This window comes from Macaca nemestrina, chromosome 3 (assembly GCF_043159975.1).
Source record: "Macaca nemestrina isolate mMacNem1 chromosome 3, mMacNem.hap1, whole genome shotgun sequence".
Lineage (NCBI taxonomy): Eukaryota > Metazoa > Chordata > Mammalia > Primates > Cercopithecidae > Macaca > Macaca nemestrina.
This window is the reverse complement of record NC_092127.1, coordinates 64,794,094-64,821,256: the sequence shown is the minus strand read 5'-3', so window position 1 is coordinate 64,821,256 and position 27,163 is coordinate 64,794,094. Positions and strand designations below refer to the sequence as shown.

General features: G+C 37.9%; 1 long non-coding RNA gene across 1 annotated transcript in view; it reads left to right on the top strand.

Moving 5' to 3' along the window:
* The window catches only part of LOC105486115 (uncharacterized), a 105,840-nt gene that overhangs the window by 62,971 nt on the left and 15,706 nt on the right, over positions 1-27,163 (top strand). The window contains exon 2 of the long non-coding RNA XR_989987.2: positions 24,366-24,507. This is a non-coding gene — a long non-coding RNA (uncharacterized lncRNA). The remainder of the gene's footprint in view (positions 1-24,365; positions 24,508-27,163) is intronic.

The window sequence follows — 27,163 nt, the reverse complement described above, 5'->3', positions numbered from 1 at the left end:
ATTTTTAAATAATGTAATGTGCTTGGAAAAGTGTATATGTAGCCATATGACATATAATGTTCCTGTCAATGTTGGACCACATACACAAAGGTAGTCCCATAGGATTATAATGGAACTAAAAATGTATATTGCCTAGTGATGTTTTAGCTGTCTTAATGTCATAGTGTAATGTATTCCTCACTGTATTTGTCGTTATGCAGGTATAAACAGAACTGTGCTACTGGTCATATAAAAATATAGTACATATAATTATATATGGTACATAATATTATATAATAAACGACCATGTTACTTGCCATACTATGCTTTTTATTGTTATTTTAGAGTGTACCTCCATTCATATGTATGTAAATTTAAAGTTAACTATAAAACAGCCTCAGGAAGCTCCTTCAGGAGGTATTCCGGAAGAAAGCAGTGTTATAATAAAAGATGACAGTTCCATGCATTTTATTATTTCCCATGAAGACCTTGCAGTCGGACAAAATGTGGAGGTAGAAGACAGTGCTATTGAGGATCCTGACCCTGTGTAGGCCTAGGCTAATGTGTGTGTTTGCGTATTAGGTTTTAACAAAAATGTTTCATAAGTAATAAAATAAAATAGTAAAAAACTTATAGAAGAAGATATAAATAAAAAATTGTATACAGCTATACAATGTGTTTTAAGCTAAGTTTTTTGCAAAAAAGTCAAAAAGTTAGATTTAAGAGCTTATAACATAAAATGTTATAGTAAACTAAGGTCAATTTATTATTAAAGACTTTTCAAATAAAAATTAAGGTAGCCTAAGTGCACAGTGTTTATCAAGTCTACAATAGTGTACAACAATGCCCTAGACTTTCATTTTCACTCACCACTCACTCACTGATTTACCCATAGAAGCTTCCAGTCCTGCAAGCTTCATTTATGGCAAGTGATACAGGAGTACTAGTTTTATTTTTTATTCTGTATTTTTACTTTACCTTTTCTATGTTTACATATATTTAGATACATAAATACTTACCATTATTTTTAATTGCCTATTCAGTAGAGTAACATGCTGTTCAGTTGTATAGCTTAGGAGCAATAGGCTATATCTTATTACATTAAGATATGTCTCATGTATGCAATTTTGCTGAGAGTTTTAATCATAAAAGATGCTGGATTTTGTCGAATGCTTATTCTGCATCTATTGAGATGATCATGTGATTTTTGTTTTTAATTCTGTTTATGTGGTGTATCACATTTATTGGCTTGCACATGTTAAACCATTCCTGCATCCCTGGTATGAAGCCTACTTGATCATGGTGGATTATCTTTTTGATATGTGGTTGGATTTGGTTAGCTAGTATTTCGTTAAGGATTTTAGCATCTATGTTCATCAAAGATATCAATCTGTAGTTTTCTTTTTTGGTTATTTCCTTTCCTGGTTTTGGTATTAGAGTGATGATGGCTTCATAGAATGAATTAGGGAGGGTTTCTTCTTTCTCGGTCTTATGGAAGAGTGCCAAAAAGATTGGTACTAATTCTTCTTTGAAAGTCTGATAGAATTCTGCTATGAATCTATCTGGTGCTGGACTTTTTTTTGTTGCTAATTTTTTAAATTACCATTTCAATCTTGCTGCTTGTTATTGGACTGTTCAGGGTATCTAATTCTTCCTGATTTAAATCCTAGGAGGATTGTATTTTCCCAGGAATTTATCCATCTCTTTGAGGTTTTCTAGTTTATGTGCATAAAGGTGCCTATAGTAGCCCTGAATGATCATTTCTATTTCAGTGGTGCCAGTTGTAATCACCTACATTGTTTCTTAGTGAAGTTATTTGGATTTTCTCGCTTCTTTTCTTGGTTAATCTTGCTAATGGTCTGTCAATTTTATTTATCTTTTCAAAGGACAAGCTTGTTTCATTTATCTTTTATGGGATTTTCTTGTTTAAATTTCACTTAGTTCTGCTCTGATCTTGGTTATTTCCTTTCTTCTGCTGGGTTTGGGTTTGGTTTGTACTTGTTTCTCTAGTTCCTTTAGGTGTGACCTTAGAATGTCAGTTTGTGCTCTTTCAGTCTTTTTGATGTTGGCATTTAGGGCTATGATCTTTCCTTTTAGCACTGCCTTTGCTGTATCCCAGAGATTTTGATAGGTTTAGTTATTATTGTCATTCAGTTAATAAATTTTTAAAATTTCCCTCTTGATTTTGTTTTTGACCCATTGCTCATTCAGGAGCACATTTTGTTATTCCCATGGTTTTGAAGGTTCATTTTGGAGTTTGTTTCCAGTTTTATTCCACTGTGGTCTGAGAGAGTGCTTGATATCATTTCAATTTTCTTAAATTGATTGAGGCTCATTTTATGGACTATCGTTTTATGTCTATCTTGAAGAATGTTCCATATGCTGTTGAATAAAATGTGTATTCTGTGGTTGCTGGATGAAACATTCTGCGTGTATCTGTTAAGTCCATTTGTTCCAAGGTACAGTTTAAATCCATTGTTTCTTGATTTTCTGTCTTCATGACCTGTTTAATGATGTCAGGGGAGTATCGAAATCTCCCACTGCTATTTTGTTGCTATGTCTCATTTCTTAGATCTACTAGTAATTGTTTTATAAATTTGGGAGCTTCAGTGTTAGGGGCATATATGTTTAGGATTGTAATATTTTCCTGTTGGACAAGGCGTTTTATCATTATATAATGTCCTTTTTTGTCTCTTTTAACTATTGCTATAAGTTTGTTTTCTCTGATATAAGAATAGCTACTGCTTCTCACTTTTGGTGTACGTTTACATGAAATGCCTTTTTCCACCCCTTCACTTTAAGTTTATGTGAGTCCTTACGTGTTAGATGAGTCTCTTGAAGGCAGCAGATCGTTGGTTGGTGGGTTATCTATTCTGCAGTTCTGTATCTTTTAAGTGAAGCATTCAAGCCATTTACATTCAATGTTAGTATTGAAATATGAGGTATCATTGCAATCATCATGCTCTTTGTTGCCTTTATACTTTGTTTTTTCTTGTTGTTGTTTTTTGCTTTTGCTTTTTAACTTGAATTTTTGTTTTATAGGTCTTGTGTGATTTATGCCTATGTGATTATAGCCTATAAATTTAATTTATAATTAAATTCTGTTTTGTTGTGTTTCCAGGGTTTGTTTCAAGACTTAGAGCTCCTTTTAGCAGTTCTTGTATTTGTGGCTTAGTAATGGTGAATTCTCTCAGCATTTGTTTGTCTGAAAAACACTGTATTTTTCCCTCATAGACGATGAAGCTCAGTTTTGCTGATACAAAATTCTTGTCTGATAATTGTTTTGTTTGAGGAGGCTGAAGATAGGGCCCCAATCCTTTCTAGCTTGTTCTAGGGTTTCTGCTGAGAAAACTGCTATTAATCTGATAGGTTTTCCTTTATAGGTTACCTGGTGCTTCTGTCTCACAGCTCTTAAGATTCTTTCCTTCATCTTCACTTTGGATAACCTAATGCCAATGTGTCTAGGTGAAGATCTTTTTGTGATGAATTTCTGGGTGTTCTTTGTGCTTCTGCACGCTGTCAGAGGAAATGTCTAGTGCTGAAGGCTGTTGTTCAGATTATTTTGTCCTACATGGTTTTCCTTGATGCAGTACTCTCCCCTTTTCCTATGAATGTGGCTTCCTGTGAGTTGAACTACAATGATTGTTGTCTCTCTTCTGGATCTAGCTACCCGGTAAGTCTATCTGGTTCCAGGCTGGTACTGGGGGTTGTCTTCACAGAGTCCTGTGATATGAATCATCTATGGGTCCCTCAGCCTTGGATACCAGCACCTATTCTGGTGGAGGTGACAGCGGGTCAGGGGTTGTGCAGTGGACTCCATGAGGGTTCTTAGCTTTGATGTTTTAATGCTCTATTTTTGGGCTGGTTGGCTTCCTTCCAGGCACTTTCCAGAGAGCATCCGCTGTGGTAGCATGGGGAGGAATGGGTGGTGGGCAGAACGTTAGAACTCCCAAGATTTTATGTCCTTTGTTTTCAGCTGCCAGGGTGGACAGGGAAAGGCCATTAGGTGGGGATGGGGCTAGGCATCTCTGAGCTCAGAATCTCTTTGGGTGGGCCTTGCTGCAGCTGTTGTGGGGGATGCGGATGAGATTCCCAGGTCACTGGAGTTGTGTACCTAGAAGGATTATGGCTGCCTCTGCTGAGTCATGCATGTTTTCAGGGAAGTGGGAGCAAGCTGGCAGTCACAGGCCTCACCCAGCTCCCATGAAAACTGAAGGGCTAGGCTCATTCCCATCATATTCCCCCAAAGAGCCCCAAGTTCGTTTCCAGGTGGTGGGCAAGATGGGCTTGAAAATCTGCCTCAGGCTACCACCTCCCAGCTGCAAACGAAAAGGGCATGGTTCTTCCCCTGCTTGTGGACTCTGCACACCAGATTTGCACCCTCCCCCGAGTTCTGGCCAGGAGGTTTCTCACCCTGTTCAAATTGTGAACAAAGTTCAGCTAGACATTTCCTTCTCCCTGTGGAGTTTTATCCCCTGCTCCTCTGCCACCCTCTGGATGGATCCTGGTGGCACCAGGCAGGAATGGCCTGCTTGGGGAGCCAGCGAGCTCCCAGGGCCTTTCTGCTGCTTCCTCTACCCCTTTTTTCTATTGGCTTTCCAAACTGACTCAGCTCCAGGTACAATCAAAAATTTCTCCCACAAACAGACCTTCAGTTTCTCCAGTGAGGGTGTGTGTTCAGGAGAGGAGGGTCTCCCTTTCCTACTTCTGCAGTTGGGGCCCTCACAATATTTGGTGTGTCTCCCAGGTCCTGCAGGAGCAGTCTGCTTCCTTCAGAGGGTCTGTGTGACCTCTTGGGATTGCTGGTTTGTTCTCGCAGTCAATCTGGAGCTAAAATTCACGATGCGAGCCTCTGCACACTGCTCTGTCCAGAGCTGCAATCTAGTCCTGCCTCCAGTCTGCCATGATGATCCAATCCTGTATATTTTTTCTCAATATTATTAATTTTCTATATTCATTATTTCTTTCCTTCTGCTTCCTTTGACTTAACTTTTTTACTAGTTTAAGTTGGAAGCTTATGTCATTTATTTTAGATCTTTTTACATTTTGTAATTTAATCCTGTAGTGCTGTAATTTCACGCTAAACATTGCTTTAGCTGAAAACAATAAATTTTGATGTTCTATTTCATTTTCATTCTACTCAAAATGTTATAATTTCCTTTGTGATTTCTGATTTGACAAATGGTGTAGTTATAAGTATGTGGGCTTTTCCAGGTGTCTTTCTGTCATTGATTCCAAACTGAATTTTATTATTGCCCAGTAATCTGTGTGATTTCTACTTTTAAAATTTGTTTAAAGTTGGTTTTAAAGCATAGAATATAGTGCATCTTGGGGAATGCTCCATGTGCCATTGAGAATATTATGCATTCTCTCACTGTAGGGGGAGTTTTCTATAAGTGTCAATTAGATTACTTTGGGTGATAGTGTCATGTAGGTCTTCTAGTTTCTTATTAATTTTCTCACTTCTTGTTTAATCAGTTACTAAGAAAGGAGTTTTGAAGTCTAATACTATAATTTTAGATTTGTCTAGTTCTGTATTGAATTTCACTGTTTTTCATCCCATGCATTTTGGCATGCTGTTGTTAAGTTCACACATATTCAGGACAGTTACACTCTTTTGAGAATTAATTCCTTTATAATTTTATAACTTATGCCTTTCATATAAGGTAATTTATCAATATTTATTTTTTCAGCTTTCTTTTGATGATGATATAATTGTATGTTTTTTTCATACTTTTACTTTTTATCTACCTATGTCATTTTATTTGAAATGCATTCTTGGTAGATACCAGAGTTGAATTTTACTATTTCATCAAACCCGATAGTATCCATGTTTTAATTGGTATGTTTAGACCGCTTATAATTAATTTTGTTATTAATGTGGTTGGAGTAAAACTTACTATCGTGCTATTTCTTATTTGTTCTGTCTCTTTGTTTCTTTTAACAATTTTTCTGGCTTTTTAAAGATTATTTACATATATGTGGAGATTCTATTTCATCTTCACTAATTATTATTTATGTTTTTAAAAAGTATTTTTAGTGATTTCCCTCAGGGTTACAATATTAGGTTGGTGCAAATATAATTGCAGTTTTTGCCATTACTTTCAATGTACCAACCTAATATATATCCTTAATCAGAGTATACATTAAACTCATGTTACATAGGTTCATATGTAGTCCCAATTCTGTCCTCTGATTTTTTTTTCTGCTATTAGCATATACTTTGGCATTATGTGCACTAACTCAAAATATCTTGTTAACTATTTTCATTTTAGGAAGTCAGTAATTCTTTAAAGCAATTAAAAATAAAAGAATTTTATAATTATCTTTATTCTACTTTTAGCACTTTTTTATTTCTTTGTGTAGATACAAGTATTTGAATTTTTAAAATTGTTGTGGATATATAATAGGTATATATATTCATAGGACACATGAGATATTTTGATATAGGCAAACATGCATAATAATGTCAGGGTAAATGGGGTATCAATCACCTCAAGCATTTATCTTTTTTGTGTGTGTTACAAACATTCCAATTCTACTTTTAGTTATTATAAAATGTACAATAAATTACTATTGGCTGTAGTCACCCTGTTATGCTACCAATACTGCATCTTCTTCATTCTGTTTAACCATATTTTTGTACCCATTAACTGTCCCGACTTTTCCATGGCCACTACCCTTTCCAGCCTCTGGTAAACATCCTTCTACTGTCTCCCTCCATGAATTCAATTGTTTTTATTTTTAGCTTCCACAAATGAGTAAGAATATGTGAAGTTTGTCTTTCTGTAGTTTATTTCACTTAATAAAGTTCCATTCATGTTGCAAATGACATTATCTTATTCTCTTTTATGGCTGAATAGTGAACGGATGAATTGATAAGGAATGTTTCTTTCTGTTGATGGACACTTAGGTTGCTTCCAAATCTTGGCTATTGTGAATAGTGCTGCAGTGAACATGAGAGAGCAGGTATCTCTGATATATTAGTTTCCTTTCTTTGGGGTATATGTATAGCAGTGGGATTGCTGGATCACACGGTAGTTCTATTTTTAGTTTTTTGAGAAACCTTCATACTGTTCTCTGTAGTGGCTATACTAATTTACATAACTAAGAAAAATGCACTGGAGTTCCCTTTTCTCCACATCCTTGCCAGCATTCATTATTGCCTTTCTTTTGGACAAAAGCCATTTTAACTGGGGTGAGATGATATCCCATTGTAGTTTTGACTTGCATTTATTTGATGATCAATGATATTGAGCGTCTTGTTTGCTATTAGTATTTCTCCTATTTTGAGAAATGTCTATTCAGGTATTTTGCCCATTTTTAAATTAGATCATTAAAATTTTTCCTAATAGAGTTGCTTGATTTCCTTATATAGTCTGCATATCAATCTATTTTCACACAGCTGATAAAGACATACCCGAGACTGGGAAGAAAAAGATTTAATTGGACTTACAGTTCCACATGGCTGAGGGGGCCTCAGAATCATGGCAGGAGGCAAAAGGCACTTCTTTACTTGGTGGTGACAAGAGAAAAATTAGGAAGAAGAAAAGCAGAAATCCCTGATAAACCCATCAGGTCTTGTGAGACTTATTCACTGTTATGAGAATAGCACAGGAAAGACTGGCCCCCATGATTCAATCATCTCTCCCTGGGTCTCTCCCACAACACGTGGGAATTCTGGGAGATAAAATTCAAGTTGATATTTGGGTGGGGACACAACCAAACCATTATGAGTCTGGTTATTAATACCTTGTCAGATGGATAGTTTGCAAATATATTCTCCCATTTTGTGGGTTGTCTCTTTGTTGATTGTTTTCTTCACTTTGCAGAAGCTTTTTAACTTGATATGATTTCATTTTGTCCATTTTTGTTTTAGTTTCCTTTGCTTGTTCAGTATTACTCAAAAAATTCACACTGACCAATGTCTTGGAGAGTTTCTGCAATGTTTTCTAGTAGTAGTTTCACAGTTTGAGGTCTTACTTTTAAGCCTTTAATCTATTTTGATTTGATTTTTGTATATGGCAAGAGATAGGGGTCTAGTTTCATTTTTCTGCATATAGATATCCCATTTTCTCAGCACCATTTATTGAAGAGACTTTCCTTTGACCAAATGTATGTTCTTGGCATCTTTGTCAAAAGTAGCTACTCCTGCTTCTTTTGGTTTCCATTTACATGGAATATCTTTTTCTATCTTTTTATTTTCAGTCTACATCTGTCTTTATAGGTGAAGTATGTTTCCAGTAGATAATATATTATTGGGTCTTTTTTTTTTTTTTTTTTTCCAACTTTTAAGTTCCAGGGTACATGCACAGGATGTGCAGGTTTGTTACACAGGTAAACATGTGCCATGGTAGTTTGCTGCACAGATCGACCCATCACCTATGTATTAATCTCATCATCCATTAACTATTCCTCCTGATGCTTTCCCTCCCCTCACCCCCAGGCCAAACAGGCCCCAGTGTGTGGTGTTTCCCTCCCTGTGTCCATGTGTTCTCATAATTCAGCTTCCACATTTAAGTGAGAATACCTGGTATTTGGTTTTCTGTCCCTGCATTAGTTTGCTGAAGATAATGGCTTCCAGCTTCATCCATGTCCCTGCAATGGACATGATCTCATTCCTTTCTATGGCTGCCTAGTATTCTATGTGTATATGTACTACATTTTCTTTATCCAGTCTATCATTAATGGACATTTGGATTGATTCTATGTCTTTGTTATTGTGAATACTGCTGCAGTGAACATATGTGTGCATGTAACTTTATAATAGAAGGATTTATATTCGTTTTGGTAGATACCCAGTAATGGGATTGCTGAGTCAAATGGTATTTCTGGTTCTAGGTCTTTGAGGAGTTGCCACAGTCTTTCACAATGGTTGAACTAATTTGCATTCCCACCAACAGTGTAAAGGCATTCCTATTTCTCCACAGCCTCACCAGCATGTTGTTTCTTGACTTTTTAATAATTGCCATTCTGACTGGCATGAGGTAGTATCTCATCGTGGTTTTGATTTGCATTTCTCTAGTGATCAGTGATGTTGAGATTTCCTTCATATGTAACATTCATGCTACATGTTATATATGCTTTTTTCATATAACATTAATGTTGGCTGCATGAATGTCATCTTTTGAGAAGTGTCTGTTGGATGTTATTTTTTAAAATCAATTCAGTCACTCTGTCATTTTTGGAGAATTTAATGCATTTACATTTAGTGTGATTTTTAATAAATAAGGACTTACTCCTGCTATTTTGTTGTTTGTTTTCTGGTTATTTTGTAATCTCCTCCCTCCCTTCACCCCTCTCCCCATCCCTCCTTTCCTCTCTCCCTCCCTTCCTTCCTTCCTTTCCTTGAAGGTGATTTTCTCTGCTGGTGTTGCAACAGAAGTTAAAAAGGGAAAAATCAAATTTTCTTCCTTTCTTTTGGTATGAGCAGCTTCCCCCTTGAATCCCTCCCTGCTCCTTGCCATTGTACCCTGCTCTGCAAGTTTTTATGAGTTTATAGATTACTGTCTTCCATAACTAGTGTCTGTAAGTCTCTGTAGCATCACGGAGGTCATGAGACGTGCTTGAGCGAGCTTAGATTGCAGCCATCTGGGCACCATAGAGGACACAAGATAAGATTGTGTAGCCATCTTGAGCAAGCCTAGATAACAGCCACTTGACCTGCATAGCAAGAGTCACATGAAAGCCTGAGTTATGAGCCCGTTACTATTTGATAAACTGTATTTGTTCTACCTACTTTCACACCACTGCATTTTGCGCTACAGATGCATGTATAAAAATCAAGCCCTGTCTTTGTCCAGGGCTCAACCTTTTGGATGTGAATCTGCTGAGCTGCTCACCTAAATAAAATCCTCCTGTTCCACCCTATTGCTCTCTCTGGTCTCCTGATTCCCGCAACAGTATGTTTTCATTTCTTGCTTTTGATTTGTTGTGTATCTGTTATAGGTTTTTTTTTTTTATTTGAGGTTGCTATCAGGCTTGCAAGTAATGACTTATAACCCAGTATTTTAAACTGGTTGACAACTTAATTCTGATTGCAAAAACAAATGAGCATACTAACAAAAGAAAACTAAGAATTCTATACTTTAATCCTCCCACTTTTTAACTTTTTGTTCTTTCTATTTATATCTTATTATAGTGTCTTGAAAAGTTGTAGTTATTATTTTTGATTGGTTCATCTTTTAGTCTTTCTACTCAAAATATGAATAGTTTACACACCACAATTACAGTCTTATAATATTCTGTGTTTGTGTATTAACTCTAACTAGTGAGTTCTGTACCTTCAGATAATTTCTTATTGCTCAGCAAAAAACCTGTTTTTTTTTTTTCCCAGACTGAAGAACCCTCTTTAGCATTTCTAGTGAAAGAAGTCCGGTATTAATGAAATCCCTCAGCTTTTGTTTGTCTGGGAAACTATTTCTTCTTCATGTTTGAAGGATATTTTTTTGCTACATAAACTATTCTAGAATAAAAGTTATTTTTCTTTCTTCAACATCTTAAATTGTCATGCCACTTTCTCCTGTACTGTAAGTTTTTCAATGAGCAGTCTGTCCAAGTTCTTTTGTATGTGCTTCTTTTCTCTTGCTGCTCTTAGGATCCTTTCTGTATCTTTGACCTTTGGGAGTGTGATTATTAATGTCTTGTGGTAGTCTTAGGTTAAATGCACTTGGTGTTCTATAACCTTCTTGTACTTGAATATTGTTATCTTTCTCTAGATTTGGAAAGTTCTGTGTTATTGTCCCTTTGAATAAATTTTCTACCTCAATCTCTCTCTCTGCCTCCTCTTTATAGACAATAATTTATAGGCTTACCCCTTTGAGGCTATTTTCTAGATTTTGTAGGTGTGCTTCTTTCTTATTCTTTTGTCTCCTTTGACTGTGCAATTTCAAATATCATTTCTTCAAGTGCACTAATTCTTTCTCTTGCTTGATTAATTCTTCTGTTGAGAGACTCTGATGAGAGACTTCAGTATGTCAATTGCATTTCTTTTTTTTTTTTTTTTTTTTTTTTTTTTTTGAGACGGAGTCTTGCGCTGTGTCACCCAGGCTGGAGTGCAGTGGCGCGATCTCGGCTCACTGCAAGCTCCGCCTCCCAGGTTCATGCCATTCTCCTGCCTCAGCCTCCGAGTAGCTGGGATTACAGGCGCCCACCACCTCGCCCGGCTAGTTTTTTGTATTTTTAGTAGAGACGGGGTTTCACCATGTTAGCCAGGATGGTCTCGATCTCCTGACCTCGTGATCCACCTGCCTCGGCCTCCCAAAGTGCTGGGATTACAGGCTTGAGCCACCGTGCCCGGCCTGTCAATTGCATTTCTAAGCTCCAATATTTCTGCCTGATTTTTTTTTTTTAATTTCTTTGTTCAATTTATCTGATAGCATTTGGAATTCCTTCTGTGTTATCTTGAATTTAATTGAAATTTCTCAAAAGAGCTATTTTGAATTCTCCGTCTAAAAGGTCACATATATCTGTCATTTGGGGATTGGTCCTTGGTTCCTTATTTAGTTCATTTGGTGAGGTTACATTTTCCTACATGTTCCCGAAGCTTGTGGACGTTTGCTGGTGTCTGGGCATTGAAGAGAGTCTGCACAGTCTCAGCTTGGTTGTAACTGTCCTTCTTGGGAAAGCTTTCAAAGTATTCTAAGAGGATTGAGTGTTGCATCTAAGTTTTTGGTCACTGTAGCTGTATCCGCATTAAGGAGCACCCGAAGCCCAGTAACACTGTAACTCTTGCTGGGTTTTGGAAGTATTGCCTTGGTGTTATTGGATAATATCTGAGAGATTTCCCTGACAGAGATTCCCCCCAAACAAATGGAGTCACTCTCTCCCTGTGCTGAGCTATGAGGAGCTGGGGAAGGGGTGACGTAAGCACTCCTGTGACCACAAGCAATGGGGCTGTGCTAGGTCAGACCAGAAGCCAGCATAGCACTGGGTCTTGGACTCGTGGCAACCACTGCCTGACTACTGCCAGAGTTGACTCAAGGCCTGAGGGCTCCTCAGCCAGCAGGCAAAAATCCAGTCAGACTTGTGTTCTTCCCTTCAGAGTGATGAGCTACCCCCCAGCCCAGTGCAGGCCCAGAAATGCAATCTGGGAGCCAGGCCTGAAGTCAGGAGCCTTAGAAATCTACTTGGTGCTTTATTCTACTGTGGCTAAGCTGGCACCCAAGCCACAACACAAAGTCTTTCCCACTCCTCCCTTTTCTTTTCTTAAGCAATGGGAGTCTCCTCATAGCCACTCCTGCCCTAGCCCTGCAGGGAGTATTGCATGATGACTGTCAATGTTCACTCAATGCCTACAGGCTCTTCGGTTACCTTATGGTAAATTCTATCAGGTCTGGGTCTCTTTTTTTCAGAACAATGGTCTCCTCTCTGGCCCAGGGTGGGTGAAGAAATTCCATCCAGTAGCCAATGCCTGGAATCAGGGTCCCAGGAGCCTGCTTGGTGCTCTACCCCACTGTGGCTAAGCTGCAAGACAAAGTCCCCTTTACTCTTCTCTCTCATTTCATGAATCAGCAGGAGTCTCTCCCCATGACCACCAGCAGTTGAGAATGTTCTGGATCACGTCTGAAGCTAGCACATCACTGGGTCTCACCTATAGCCCATGGCAAGTAGTACCATGCAACTATTAATGTTTGTTCAATGCCAAGGGACTCTTTAGTCAGTATGTAGTGGATTCTTCCAGAACTTGATCCTTCCCTTCAAGGCAACAGGTTCCCTTCTGGCCCAGGGTGTGTCTAGAAATGTCATCTGGGAGCTAGGGCCTGGAATAGAGTCTTCATGAATCTGTTAGTGCCCTATGCTACTGAGGCTGAGCTCACATCTAAGTTGTAAGACAAAGTCCCCTTACACTCCCCTCTCCTCTCGTCAAGCAGAAGGAAGGATGCCTTCTGGTCCTGCAGGTTGTACTGACTTGGGTGAGGGAGGGATGACACAAGCACTCCCTTGGCTGCCCCAGCTAGTGGCTCACTATGTCACATGCACTCCAATTCCACTGTCTCTGAGTCCCAAAATTGCACAAGGGACTTGCCCAGGAATAGCAGTCTTTGTGGCTTAGAGTGTCTTTCAAGTTTATTTAGAACCCCAGAGCTATTTACCCTGCAGTGGTGGCTGAAACTCAGGTTTTGACTGCTGGGATGGACTATTCCCTTATGGCTAGGGTTGGTCTAAATGCTTCTTCCTTGGTCACTGGTTGAATTCTACCTTGTGTTGCTTTCCACTGTGACATGCAGCACTAAGTTCCAATGCAATCACTCTGCTCTCTGTCTTCCAAGCACACAGATCTCTCTCCATGCCACATGGCCACTGCTGGCGGATTAGGGAGCTGTGATGTCAGTGATTCAAGCCTCTTTCCTACCTTGTTCAGGGCCTCTTGTATTTAAAACCAGGTACTGTGATTGCTCACCTGATTTTTGGTTCTCATGAAGGTGCTTTCTTGTGTGGATAATTTTTCTATTTAATTTTCCTGCAGGGGGATGATTCCTGGAGAGTTTTATTCAGCCATCTTGCTTCACCTCCTCTAGATCCACATCTTTTATTTGTATTTTACTGCTTTGCCTGAAGAACTTTCTTTAATTTTTTGTAGTTCCGAGTAGTTCTGGCAATACTTTCACTCAGTAATTTTTGGTCTGACAAAAATCTTTTATTTTAAAAAATTTGAAATATATGTTCATTTTATATAGAATTTTAGATTAAAAATTCTTTTTCATAAGCATTTTAAAAATGTTATTCCATCATTTATCTTGCATAGATTCTGATGTAAGATCTGCTGTAATGCTAAATATAATAGCTTTTTTCTATTATTTTAACATTTTGTCTTTGTCTTTGGTTTGGAGAAGTTATACCTGAATATTTGTGTTTCTGTTGGCATTTTGTTTGTTTTGAAATGTATCCAATTTGTGTCCTCTGAGATCCTCGGCACATACTGTGGTATCTCATTAATTTTGGAAAAATTCTCAGTCACTATTTTTTCAAATAATTTTTCTCACTTGTGTATCTTCTCCTTCTGAGATTCCAAATAAATATTTATTAGGCCATTAAATATTATCCCGTAGCTCCCGGCTACTCTCTTCCTCTTTTAATTCCTTTTTTCCTTCATGTTTCATTTTGAGTAAACGTATTGACTTGTTTTCAAGTTTATTAATTCCTCCGCTATGATGATCTGATGAGCCCATCAAAAGCATTTCTCATCTTTCATACTGTTTTTTGTTCTAGTATTTTTAAACCTTTCTTATAGTTTTCATCTCTCTACTGAAATTACCCACCTGATCATTTATGTTGTCCACCTTTTCTACTAGAGGTCTTAACCTATTCATAATAATTATTTTAAATCCTGTATTTAATAATTATAATATCTATATCATATCTGAGTCCTATTCTATTGTTTACCTCTCAACATTATTTTTTTTCTTCTTTTCTCATCTTGTAATTTTTTGTTGAAGCTAGACAGTTTGTGTAGGACAGTAGAGACTGAGTTACGTAAAATGTGTATGCCTAGATATGAGCACCCATTTTCTTCTATAGAGTATTTAATACATTTCATCAGTAGTTAAGCTGTGTTTGGGTTTTGTTGTTTTTATGTTTATCCTCAGTATACAACACACTTCAAATTCCCCTGGCATTACCTTATGTTTAAGGTAGGGGCTGGTTTGTCTGAGATGTTTTCTTAATGTCTCCTCCATCCACAACTTTAAGCCTTACATTTGTGCTGTGCCTCAAAGATAGCTTCTCTTTATGCTCTTGACCCTCTCCAGTGGTGAATTTGCCACTTGACAGTTGACATTTGTTAACTCAGTGATGGAAAATTTGTATGTGTGGTGGTGGTAGAAGGTTGTTCTCTGTTGTGTTGTTCTGATTAACTTGAATATTAGGCAGGTACTTTGTTTCTAGGTCTTGAGGATGGGCCGCCTTAGTGAGTCTGCCTTCCTAAGCTACAAGTTGGGGCCCAACATATATTCCTGCTAAGGACTGAGAGTATTTTACTCTTCTCTTTTCTTGACTGCAACGGGCTTTCACGAGGGGCCTAAGGGAACAGTCCCTTTTGCCTTTTTTCCCACTGGTTTAGGGCTTTTGTTCCATAGCAGGAATACACAAGGGTCCAGGTGGAGGTTGTGCCTTTCTTTTTTTTTTTTTTTTTTTTTTTTTTTTTTGAGACTGAGTCTCTGTCACTCAGGCTGGAGTCCAGTGGCCCCATCTTGGCTCACTGCAAGCTCTGCTTCCCAGGATCACGCCATTCTCCTGTCTCAGCCTCCGAGTAGCTGGGATTACTGGCGCCTGCCACCACGTCTGGCTAATTTTTTTTTTTCCCTGTATTTTTAGTAGAGAAGGAGTTTCTCCATGTTAGCCAGGATGTTCTCTATCTCCTGACCTCGTGATCCACCCATCCCAGCCTCACAAAGTGCTAGGATTACAGGCGTGAGCCACCGCGTCCGGCTAACCCTGTTATTTAATACCAATTTTAGAAAATTCTCAAATGTTAAGGTGTTTGACATTGTATAGTATGTAAAAGAAGTGTATATGCATAAACAAAAATCTAATTTCAATTAATGATACAAAACTGCTACTGTTGTCTCGTGGCATCTTCCCTCAGAAAGGGAGTTATTGTGTCTCTTCACTCATTTGAGGCACCTGTCTTTCCTCAGATTTTCACTTAGTTTGTTGCCCTTTTACCTTAGCTCTCTGATTAGTGTCAGAAAAGTTGTGAACGTGGAGGTTTTCTGTTATTTTTATTACAATGGTGAGAGTGTTGCTCGTTTACACTTTCTAAATCCTAAGTAGAAGCCCAGTAACCAAAACCTATATATATATTTTTTAAATTTGAATCTAATGGGTTCTCATAAGAAAAAGAAATTCTCTTCTGCATTTCAAAATGTTCCTCATTTTGACCATGATAACAACACCTCCTCTCTATTGAGTATTGACCTTTGTTGAGAATTTTAGATATAGTATCTCCATTAATTATTTCTGATACACTAAGATGTAAGCTTATGAGATAAAACAATCATTTGTGTATATTTGTGTGTATGTATATGTTTGTGTGTAATTATTTTGTTACCCTTACAGCTTCTATCATTGCCCAAGAATAATTTCTTGAAAGACTAAATTATAAAGGAACATAGAGTTATGTTCCTGGGCTTAAAGACCATGCATACAAATTCCCAAACACTAAATATTTTATTTTGTGTACAATGTCTCCTAACACACCCAAGGAAATGCAAATCAAATTTTACAGGGTATTTTTCTCAGATCCTTATATATAGAACAAATTCAACCCTCAAACATTTTACACATTTCTTTTCTAATTAACATTTTAATAAAATAGAGCATTGCTTTCTTGACAACATAATTTTGAATATCAAATCTTTAGATTAAAAAATCTAACATTTCTTAGTCTATAATTTAAAACAAACCTGGACTAGCTAAATTGTAAAAAACCTATTTTTTAAATTAAACAAGTAAACATTTTGAAGAAAATTAAACTTAGTTTTTCATATTAATGTTTTACAATTCATTTTATTATAATCCAAATGCAATCTAAAATAGCCTTTAGAGAATTCAGGAAAATTTGTTGAGCAAACATATTCATGATGGCCAGAGTTCCCTACAACTCTCAACATTGATGCTTAGCTGAGGCTACTGAGAGATTTCTGTAGGAGACCCACTTACAGAGAAATTGGGAAATTTATTATGTTTTATACATTTAATAGTGCCTTAAAATATCTATTTTTTAAACTCACAGAAAAAAATATTTCACTTTTTTAAATCATAGTATTGGGTTGTGCATTCTTTGAATGTTGGAACAATATTATTGGTGTTTTGTTTGTTTTGTCTTACAAGGGATCCTGCAAACAGATAATTAAAAATATGAGCAATCAGATGTGTGAAATAACTCCATTATTATCCCAACACTCTCAGTACATTATTCAATATTACAAGTAGGAATAAGATGAAAACAATTTTCTATTATTAGATTTTTAAGTGAAATCTACCTTGGGGGGTGTGTGTGTGTGTGTGCGTGCGCACGTGTGCGTGTGTATGTGTGTGTATATATATATATACACATATATATAACATTTTATGAAATACAGAAACAACTCCCAGATTGACTTACCTTTTTGACTACTCTTCTTCTTATTCTGGTAAGTTTCTAACTTTAGCCACCATCACTATCCCTTTCTTTTCTCCTTTTTCCTTTTTCTTTGAGACGGGTGAGGTTTCTCTGTCCTTTAGTATTGGGTGGTATTTGACTGAGGTCTCCAGAAGGAGATTCAGAGAAGAACGTGATCACACAGGAACTTTATTAGAAAATGTTTCTATAGCAACACTCATGGAAAGGAAGGGGAGGAAGCAGGATTGGGTAGAAGAAAGTAAGCTGTGTTACAGTGTCAACAAAGGCCTCTACAAATCCCGTGGAGAGATCCAAAGCCTGGATAGTCTTTCAGAGTTATGAGTTGGGGTGAGGGATTTGGGTCTTAAATTCCCACGTGGATTAGTCATTGGGTGAGTTGCCTGGGGAAGTGCCTGTGTGCTTTGATGAGGTAACTCTCTTTACCAAAGTACTTCCTAAATAGGCCTGACAGTTGAAGGACGTCCACATGAAACACGCAAGTAAAAGAATAAGTTTATTCTAGAAGGGAGAATTAGATAACAGTTACAGCTTCCACAGCAGTTCACTGCCCCACTCAGAATCACATGTTTGTATCAAATCTGGGAACAGCTCCTACAGTTTCCAGGGTGGTGGGGGGAGAGAAATCCTGGGAAATTAATGAACCAAAACTGTTATGTCTTTCCTGCTCTATCATTTTTAGATTAGCTTGATCACAAGCTAGAATGTCTACTGTTCTTGGTGCCTTACCTGGTAACGTGACCCAGACCTCCATCCCTGAGAAGTCTGAGCCCTGTATGCTGTTCTCTGTCTAGCCATGGCTGCTACATTATTTTTTTTCTATTTACCATAGCAGTTATGTGCAGGAATGCAAAGTGGCGTCCAACTAGATTACCTTAGTTGAAACATATTTCTCCCTGTCCCCTTGTGTAACAGCAGCCCTACCTGGTTATCAAGATCAACTATTCCTTCTGTGATGGTGATTCTTCTTGCTGATTCCTGGTCTCTTGGTATAAGGAAACCAAAATGACAACAATCCCTATTCATAAAAATATCAGATATCCCAGTGCTGGAACACGACCCAGTAGCAACTGATCTTTATAGTTAAATGGAACTACTTTTGTGTCCCCTGATTGAAGTGTTTCCTCTTTGGGAAGGAGGACTTATAAACTTTCATAGTTCACAATTGTAGAAATGGAAAACACAAATTCCCCAAAAGTGTCACTAGCAGTGATAGCAGAGTATCCCCTCTCCCTAGCACTTAGATTCTGGGTCCAAGTATTCTATCCCTTAAAGATATAGCACCATATAAAATCCAATGATTTAGAATGCCCTGCATCCTGGAACATGGCACCCCATCCTCCCAAGTTACCCTGTCTAAGCTGGTGCTCCAACTATGCTTTTACCATCTCTTTCCATCACTTTATTAGCCAGAGCTTATGGGTAGGATAGTACATGATATAACCAACAAATCTCATGGTCTCTGCTCACACCTTTGCTCTGCATGTCCTTTGCTATAAAGTAGTTCTGTGCTGCTGGTGGATTAGTTTTTACAGCCTCAGATAGTGCTGATGGCTACAAACCTGAAGTCAGACAATACAAACCTATAATGAGACTATAAGTATATTCCTATCAAAATAAACCATTGCCACTTCCTAGGTAGAAGGGGTCCAGTGTAGTCAGTATGCTGCCAAAAGGAGGGTTTGTGCCACATTGAGGCTCATCATTGTTTTCCATTGCTGACTTGAATATTCAGCAATGGCAGTACTTAGTCTACTGCTGTAAATAGGAGCTCAACCTCCATTCCCACCACTATGGCTTGCAAGTATGCATCTATTGTTCCAGCACTGGGATATCTGATGAAGGATGTTAGCTGAGGTCACTGGTTGATAGTTTTGTTGACCTGGTCATTTGGTTCCTATTATCTTTGTACACAGTGCAGGTGACCAGCTGTATTGCCTAAAGCTCTACTCCGTGGAAAGATTTTTTCTCACTATCTTCTTTCAAGGTTACCTTCTTTCAAGTGTAGCTTCCAGCCATTTCCAAGTTGTACCCACATACTGAGCCAACCCATTAATCAAGATTTGTTTCTGCCTCTTTTGTCAGTTGCTCACAGGTGACCCCTTCCTAGTCATTAGATATAAGTTACTTATAGGACTGAAAATTTGGGTAAAGCAGTTATCCCAAATGGCAGACAACCAACAAATTTCTGCTATCAGCAGTCCCGGCACGTAGAGGAATAAGTCATTCACTCTTGAAGAGAGAGCTTGGTGTCTCTGATATAATATATATTTGCAACATGATAATAATTCCCTAGAGTAGAAAAGTAGAATATATGACTAAGATTTACCCTAAGATGAAGATGTCATGATACTTTGTCCCATTGCACACAGAATTCAAGAGTTAAACAATTAGTAATTATTCTCAAACTGTAGTTATAATATATAGAAATCAAGTTTTCTTAGCCAGAACATTTCTCTATTAATAATTCATTCTTACCAAAAGTCAAGTGCAAAAATCCAGTTTAGATGTAAAAAATTTTCTATAACTTGGTCTTAATTGATATTTCAAACTAATTTCTTTATTCAATAATTTACTCTATGTTTTCATAGTCATCAAATTTATACTCATGACAAGCCTATATTTTAGATTGTACTTTTACCTACATTTTATACATGTGGCAGTGAAAGCTTAGAGAAGTTTAGTAAATTGCCTAAGGCCAAACATTTTCTTAGTGATAGAATAATCTACTATTTTTGTTTACTCCAAAATTATATTTATATGGTCATCCATGTTTGACAAATACCTTATTGATTTGGAAATGGAACTGTGGTCAAACTAACAACCAAAAAATATTTAGCTATTTAAAACACCTTGTCCTAAGGTATTAACTCATTTAACTGCCTAAGCCGTCAATCCATACCACTAGTCTTTCAATAAACTAATATGGAAAGTATTTTTATGAATAGGGATTGTTGTACTGTTTTTTAAATTCCAGAGTTCAGTAAGTAGCTGCTTATTTTATATCTTTGACTTCGTACAGTGTATCCAAAGTGAATTCCCTGCAAAATTAATGGCCTCTGAGGTGCAGAATGAGATAATAGGGGATTGTAGGACAAGAATAATAAAGCAAAGGGGTTTAGTTCAGATTTCTCAGATCTGTAAAACAAAACAAGCAAACCCAAAAATGGTATTTAGGAAGTAATAGTTTCCCATGAAGTCAAAATATAGATAATATCAGTAAACACAATGTTCAAATGATCATTGCCATATGGGACTCTGTAAACTGTAACTTTTTTTTTTTTTTTTAAATATTCCTTACCCAAATCACTATTGTGGTTTCAATTGACAGAAGAACTATAAACTTGTAATTTCTTTCTTTTTTTTTTTTTTTTAGATGGAGTCTCACTGTGTTGCCCAGGCTGAGTGCAGTGGTGCTATCTAGGCTCACTGCAACCTCCACTTCCTGGGTTCAAGTGATTCTCCTGCCTCAACCTCCCGAATAGCTGGGACTATAGGTGCCCACCACCATTACTGGCTAATTTTTGTATTTTTAGTAGAGATGGGGTTTCATGATATTGGCCAGGCTGATCTCAAACTCGTGACCTTGTGATCCGTCCACCTCGATCTCCAAAAAAAAAAAAAGTGCAGGGATTACAGGTGTGAGCCACTGCACCCGGCCTAATCTTGTAATTTCTAAGAGGTTCAGTTTTAGGGAATTTAACCACAGTCAGATTATGAATCATATCTTAGATCTCTTTTCCTTAGATTGGCACCTGGGTTAAGGGTGGTTTGTTGGTTTATAAGGGATGTCATAATAAAGTGTCACAAACTGGATGATGTAATCAATAGAATTTTATTTTTTCACAGTTCTTGAGGCTAGAAATCTGAGATCAAAGTATTGGTAGGGATGGTTTCTTCTGGGGCCTCTCTCCTTGCCTTGTTGATGGCTTCTTCATGTTCAGAGAGTTCTCCCTTTGTGCCCAAATGTCTTCCTCTTATAAGGATGCCACTCATGTTGAATTAGGGCCCATGCTAGTGACCTCGTTTTAACTTAATTACCTCTTTACAGACCCTGTCTCAAAATACAGTCATATTCTGAGGAGTGTTAGAGGCAGTGAAGGACTAAGGCAGTGTCACAGTCAGGCCTGCAGCCAGTGCAGTCTGCAAGATTCAAACCTTTCCCCCAAATTCCTGAAGGACTTAGAAGCCCACTGAGATAGAAAGCCTATAGATAGGAGTTCAACATAGGAATTTTGGGGGGACACAAGTCAGCCTATAGCTAGTGGGAGTGCTTGTAGAAGTTGCTGGGTGATGCTGGACCTTAGTTGGTTTCTGGGCTCTCTGGCATGCCTGGAGGTGTACGTTGTCTGCTCTGCCCAGCAGCCACTCTCTAAGCTCTTAGTTATCAAATCTACATGCCTTTCTGCCAATACCGCCGCTTGTCCTACCATGAGACCTCTGGGTCTCTTGGTTCTCTATCTCGGTGGGCTTCTAAGTCTTTCAGGAGTTTGGGGAAAGGTTTGAATCTTGCAGACTGCACTGGCTGCAGGCCTGACTGTGACACTGTCTTAGTCCTTTACTGCCTCTAATACTCCAGGAAGCCATTGTTTTGCTCTCCTGTTCCGTCATGGATACTGCCTTCTTGTGAGCAGACATAGAATCCTCTTTGCTTTAAAATCTCCAAACTCGTTTATTGATTTATCATCTTCATTTTGGAGACATTAGTACAGTCTGCTTCTCAATTGTCCTCCTTTCAATGTTCTCCTTTCACTCAAATCTTGATTTTCTTTTTTCCTCGTTATATAGCAGAAGGGGAGGTAATGGGGGAGTGAGGAATGGGCTCTCCTTAAAGATATATTATTCTACAGTCTTTTCATTCTTTCATCTAGATGTATATGTTAACTGGAAAAGTAAGAATTTTTCTCCCCTGAAAATTTGATTCCTTAAAGATTTGGTAGCCTCATGTCTTCCATACTGAATGGAGGAGTGTCTTAGTTAAAAAAGATGGGACAGGTAAAAAGCATATGTCAATATTTCCAAAAGTTATTCCTCTATGTAATGTATGTCAAAAACTTAATACTAGTAGTTAAGGGTGCAGCCCTTCTAGTAAAAATCCTGAGTGAATTTAGGCTTGTCATTTATTTGTTCTGGATCCCAGTTGCTCATGTATAAAACGGTGTAGATGATAAGAGAAGTCATTTCCAGGATTAAAATTCTATGCCTCTGTTGATGATATATTGAAGTTTACTCAATCTACTAAAGAACAACTTTCTTTAGGTATTTTAACATGAACAAAAATGAGATGCCTATCTTATTCCAGTTTTTAATTTCATGATTGCCTGTGGGGTTTTGCCAATACTCATTTTCTTTGTTAAAGTTGCAAATGATTATATTTTTATATGACTTCCAAGGCAGTTCCACTGTCCTCAAATTTTTTCATGAACTATCATTGAAGAAAGAAATGATACATTATCAGTCCACAAAACTGACAAGGTTTCTCTTTGAGAACAACCAGATAAATAAAATTACATGTGGTCAATAATTCCAAAATCAGTTGTAAACAATTCATATTTCAAAATAGTACTTATTGAGTTACTTGTTTTGAATATCTTGGAGACCAGCCCTGCTTTTGTTGACAGTATTTCTGGGAATGTTGACATTCCAGCAGCAGCACCCATCAATTTAGGGGTAAGTGTTTGGAATATGGGACGGAGTAGGAGATTGTAACTCACCCTCTACAAAGTCTGCTAAACTGGTTTTACCTGATTCTAGTTCTTATGAGGTTTTGAAGGGAAAGCCCAAGTGTCAGCCCTGAGCAAAGTGTTAGAGTTGAACTATAAAGCCTTCAAAAACATACAGAATTATAATTATGATGAGTGAAATTTTAAATGGTTGAAGGCTCATTTTGTATAAACATGTTGAAACCCGACTTGATTTAAGCCATTTCTCTTAAATATAGCCAGAAACTTTACAATGTCAGATTTCTGATGTCATGTCTACTACTGCTATTTGCTGCCCAAACAGTTGGCAAAATTTCAATAAGAGATTTGCCTGAGTCTGAAAGTTGTCCCTGGGAATAGAGTGGGAAAATATAATGAGACTGTGTATTATATTCTCTGGGGGTAAGCAATATAAAAATTCAATAATAGTTAACAACAAAAAGTTGGAATTTTTTGTTTGGTTTTATTTCTAAAAATAAAGTCTTGTTAAGTGAGCTTTATATTTTTCCTCATTTGGTAGGCCTGGCCAGCAAATGTCAATTAAATGGCTACTATGTTGGGCAATATCATGACTCCATGCCTCTGTCTGTGCTAGTCCTTCTGTCCAGACAGTATACACCTTCCTCAATCCTTCATCGTCTCTCTCTCTTTTCTCTACTCATTCTTTAAGATTCATCTGGAAAGTTGCTTCTGGCAGGTGACAGCTTCTCCAGACAGATTTTGTTATTTTTCTCCACTGTGTTTTCATGGTATTTTTATATCGATTTTGTAATGTGCATTGTATCATGTTGTAAGAGCTCTCCTGACTGGAAACTTATCACACGTAAAGCCATGACATTTCTTGCCTTTCCCATAGTATATTGACGATAGTAAACACTGAAAGTAATAACTAAGTGAAAAACTTAAGGGTAGTTAAGTGAAAAACATAAGGGTAGTTTGCATGTCAGATCAAAGGCTTGTTTCCATATCTGCAAGAAAATACTTAGGTTTATTATGATTGTAATGTTAAGTGATTGTAGTATCTGCCTACATAGAGTCTTAAGCCTGAAAAAGAAGGTGGAACAGTAGAGTGACTTATGACAAATCAGATTTAATTTAGTTTAAACGTATTCATGAGGGTGGGGTTTGGATAGAAACAACCCAAGAGCTTGATCCTTGAACTCGTTATAACCACAGCAACGAAAACACAATGTAAAATAAAAGTCTTACACTAAACCAACAAAACTCAGTTTAGTCCTTCCTTCTGGAAAGAACTTTAAAGATCATCCAACTTACTATTTTGCCCACCTTTTTTCTATGAAGATGGTTCAGCAGCTACCCAGGTTGACTGAGACTGACCAAAGGATGAATATCTGGGGCGCCGCATGTGCTTCCAACATCAAGGTCAACTTTCGTTGTGTGTTTTATTAGCTCAAGACCGCCTCCCACTCTTGATTTTGTGGTACTTACATGTTGTTTCTGACCTCCATAGGCTGATAAGCTTCACTGATTTACACATTAAAAAATATTGCAGAACTGATGTGTTTCTAACTTGAGTAAATCCCCTTCTTTTTTGTTCCCAGATTGCCCTAGGAACACAAACTTCTCTCCTGACTTGCTTCTGATCAGTTCCAGCCAATACACAAAACTTCTGTGGGGGAAGGGAAAGCAGAGCACTTTCCAGCATTTGCTTTAGTTTTTTTCCTCAAGAAAACACAGTGGTAGGTAAGAACTCTAGTGTCAAACTAAAGGTAAAGATATTTTCTTTGCTCATTATGCTGCTTTTCAATTGAGATTCATATTCGAATTCAATAGGAGATTTCATTTGAAGAAAGAGTATTTACAGCTTCAAAATTTGAAAATCCCTAAGTAGTTGGGTTTCAGGGCATAATTTCCATTGCACTAGATGTGCAAGGTACAATAAAATGTGTCATTCCTTACATAGACTCAATCATGTTTAGCTGTTCTATTTTCCATAGGAGATTAAATCCGTAAAATAAAGATATAATTCATACATGAGAAAATAACAGGGAAATCCTATTGTACAAGTCATATACATACATACACACACACATACACACATACACATATACATAATATATATGTGTGTGTGTGTGTGTATATATGTATATATAATTAGAATATATTATATATAATATATATAATTATATATAATATATATCATAAATATATATTATATAAAAATATATACTATATATATATAATATATTCTAATTAAATTCTCAAGCCTCACCAGAAGGCACAAACATTAAAATCCATACTTAAGGGCCAGGCGTGGTGGCTGACACCTGTAATCCTAGCACTTTGGGAGGCCGAGGTGGGCAGATCACGAGGTCAGGAGCTTGAGACCATCCTGGCTAAAACGGTGAAACCCCATCTCTACTAAAAATACAAAACATTAGTTGGGCGTGGTGACAGGCACCTGTAGTCCCAGCTACTCAAGAGGCAGAGGCGGGAGAATGGCATGAACCCGGGAGGCAGAGCTTGCAGTGAGCCGAGATTGCGCCACTGCCCTCCAGCCTGGGAGACAGAGCAGCGAGACTCCATCTCAAAAAAAAAATAATAAAATAAAAATAAAAATTTTTGAATATGCTCAGAAGCAAATCTTATTCTACTCTGGAATCTAGCTTCCTTGAGGAAGTATGCTTTCTGCAATCCACTTGCAAGTGGGCTACCGCTTCCACTGGGGCCCTGCATGGGATTGTGTGTTGGCTGGGTGCCATCATCTGTTTGGATTTCACACTAGGCACCTCCATTCTTGCCTGCTGGCCAAGCTTGGTCCTCAGTACCTGTGGGGATCTATGATGGCTGTAGAAACAGTGAGCCTACTGCCACATTTTGTCGCTTGAGCCAGGAAACCACGTTAGCACCCAGAAAAACAGAATTTCATGTAAACGTCTTCTTTGGTATTTGCTTTAATTCTTACCACCACTGGGGATAGAAAGCTTGTTATACTGACTGAAAAAAGACACTCTCAATTCTCCGTTTTCACTTCCTTTTCCTAGACTAGCCCTAATGTCTGGGTTCTCTCTTTCTGTCTCTCTTTTCTCCTTCAGCCTGAAAATAAAATACCTTCTGCCCACCCACAACACATGCAAATAGCTTTCTGGAGTAGTCATCATCCCACTGATTAGGCAAACTGATTCTAAATTAGTTTGGGCTGGGTACAACCGGAACATTCAGTTGCATTTATGTTTTTATAGCATGCTACCATTTATAAAGTGCTTTCATGTAGTCAACTCTCTTATTAACTCTAAAAAATACCAGGCCCTTATCTAACACCAATTTACAGATAAGGAAATTAAGGTGTAAAGAGGCCACATAGATTGCCCAAGTCACAGAAGGAGTTAATGGTACATCTGTCACTTCAACTTAGGTCTCCTGGCACTCATAGTCAGTGATGATGATCGAATAACCTTGGCGTAGAGTGGTCTTTGAGGACTGGATTTAGTTATAGGCATTCTTCTTCCTCTTTTAGCCACATTTACTTTTTTTTTTTTTTTTCTTCTTCCAACCTCTTTACACCTACCGCCTCCCCAACTTATTTTTCTTTGTGTTCAGCTGCTTAGAAACATGATTGAGGCGCTGGGCGCGGTGGCTCACTCCTGTAATCCCAACACTTTGGGAGGCTGAGATGGGCGGATCACGAGGTCAGGAGATCGAGACCATCCTGGCTAACACGGTGAAACCCCGTCTCTACTAAAAAATACAAAAAAACTAGCCGGGCGAGGTGGCGGGCACCTGTAGTCCCAGCTACTCAGGAGGCTGAGGCAGAAGAATGGCGTGAACCCGGGAGGCGGAGCTTGCAGTGAGCTGAGATCCGGTCACTGTACTCCAGCCTGGGTGACAGAGCAAGACTCCGTCTCAAAAAAAAAAAAAAAAAAAAGAAAAAAAAAAAAAAGAAACATGATTGAGGGAAGAGGGAGAGTAGAGAGAGAAGAATCATCTGCTAAACCTGTGTTCAGATATCCCTTGAATGTTTACTTGGTAGGCTTCTAGGACCATTATGTTGCGACCTGAAAGTTTAGTTTTTGTAGTATGTAACGGGACCTCGAGAAGTGTCCTTGGGGGAGATCCCAGCTAGTAGTTACCTGTGAAACATTTGTTATTGGCAGACACGATAGCTACTGGGGGCCTGTTCCCAGCTTACTGGGAGCAGATACTGTTTCCTGGATTTCCCACAATGCTCTGCACAGTGCTAGGCAAAATTTTAAAATGAATGATGAGAGTGGATGATGTTCACACTCTACAAGATTGGGAGGGTAAGAATACATGGCTGTGAAAATTGAACAAATAAGGGTTTTTCATTTGTTACTCATACTACCCAAAGAACTGTAGAAAAGTGTAACATAAAGGTCTT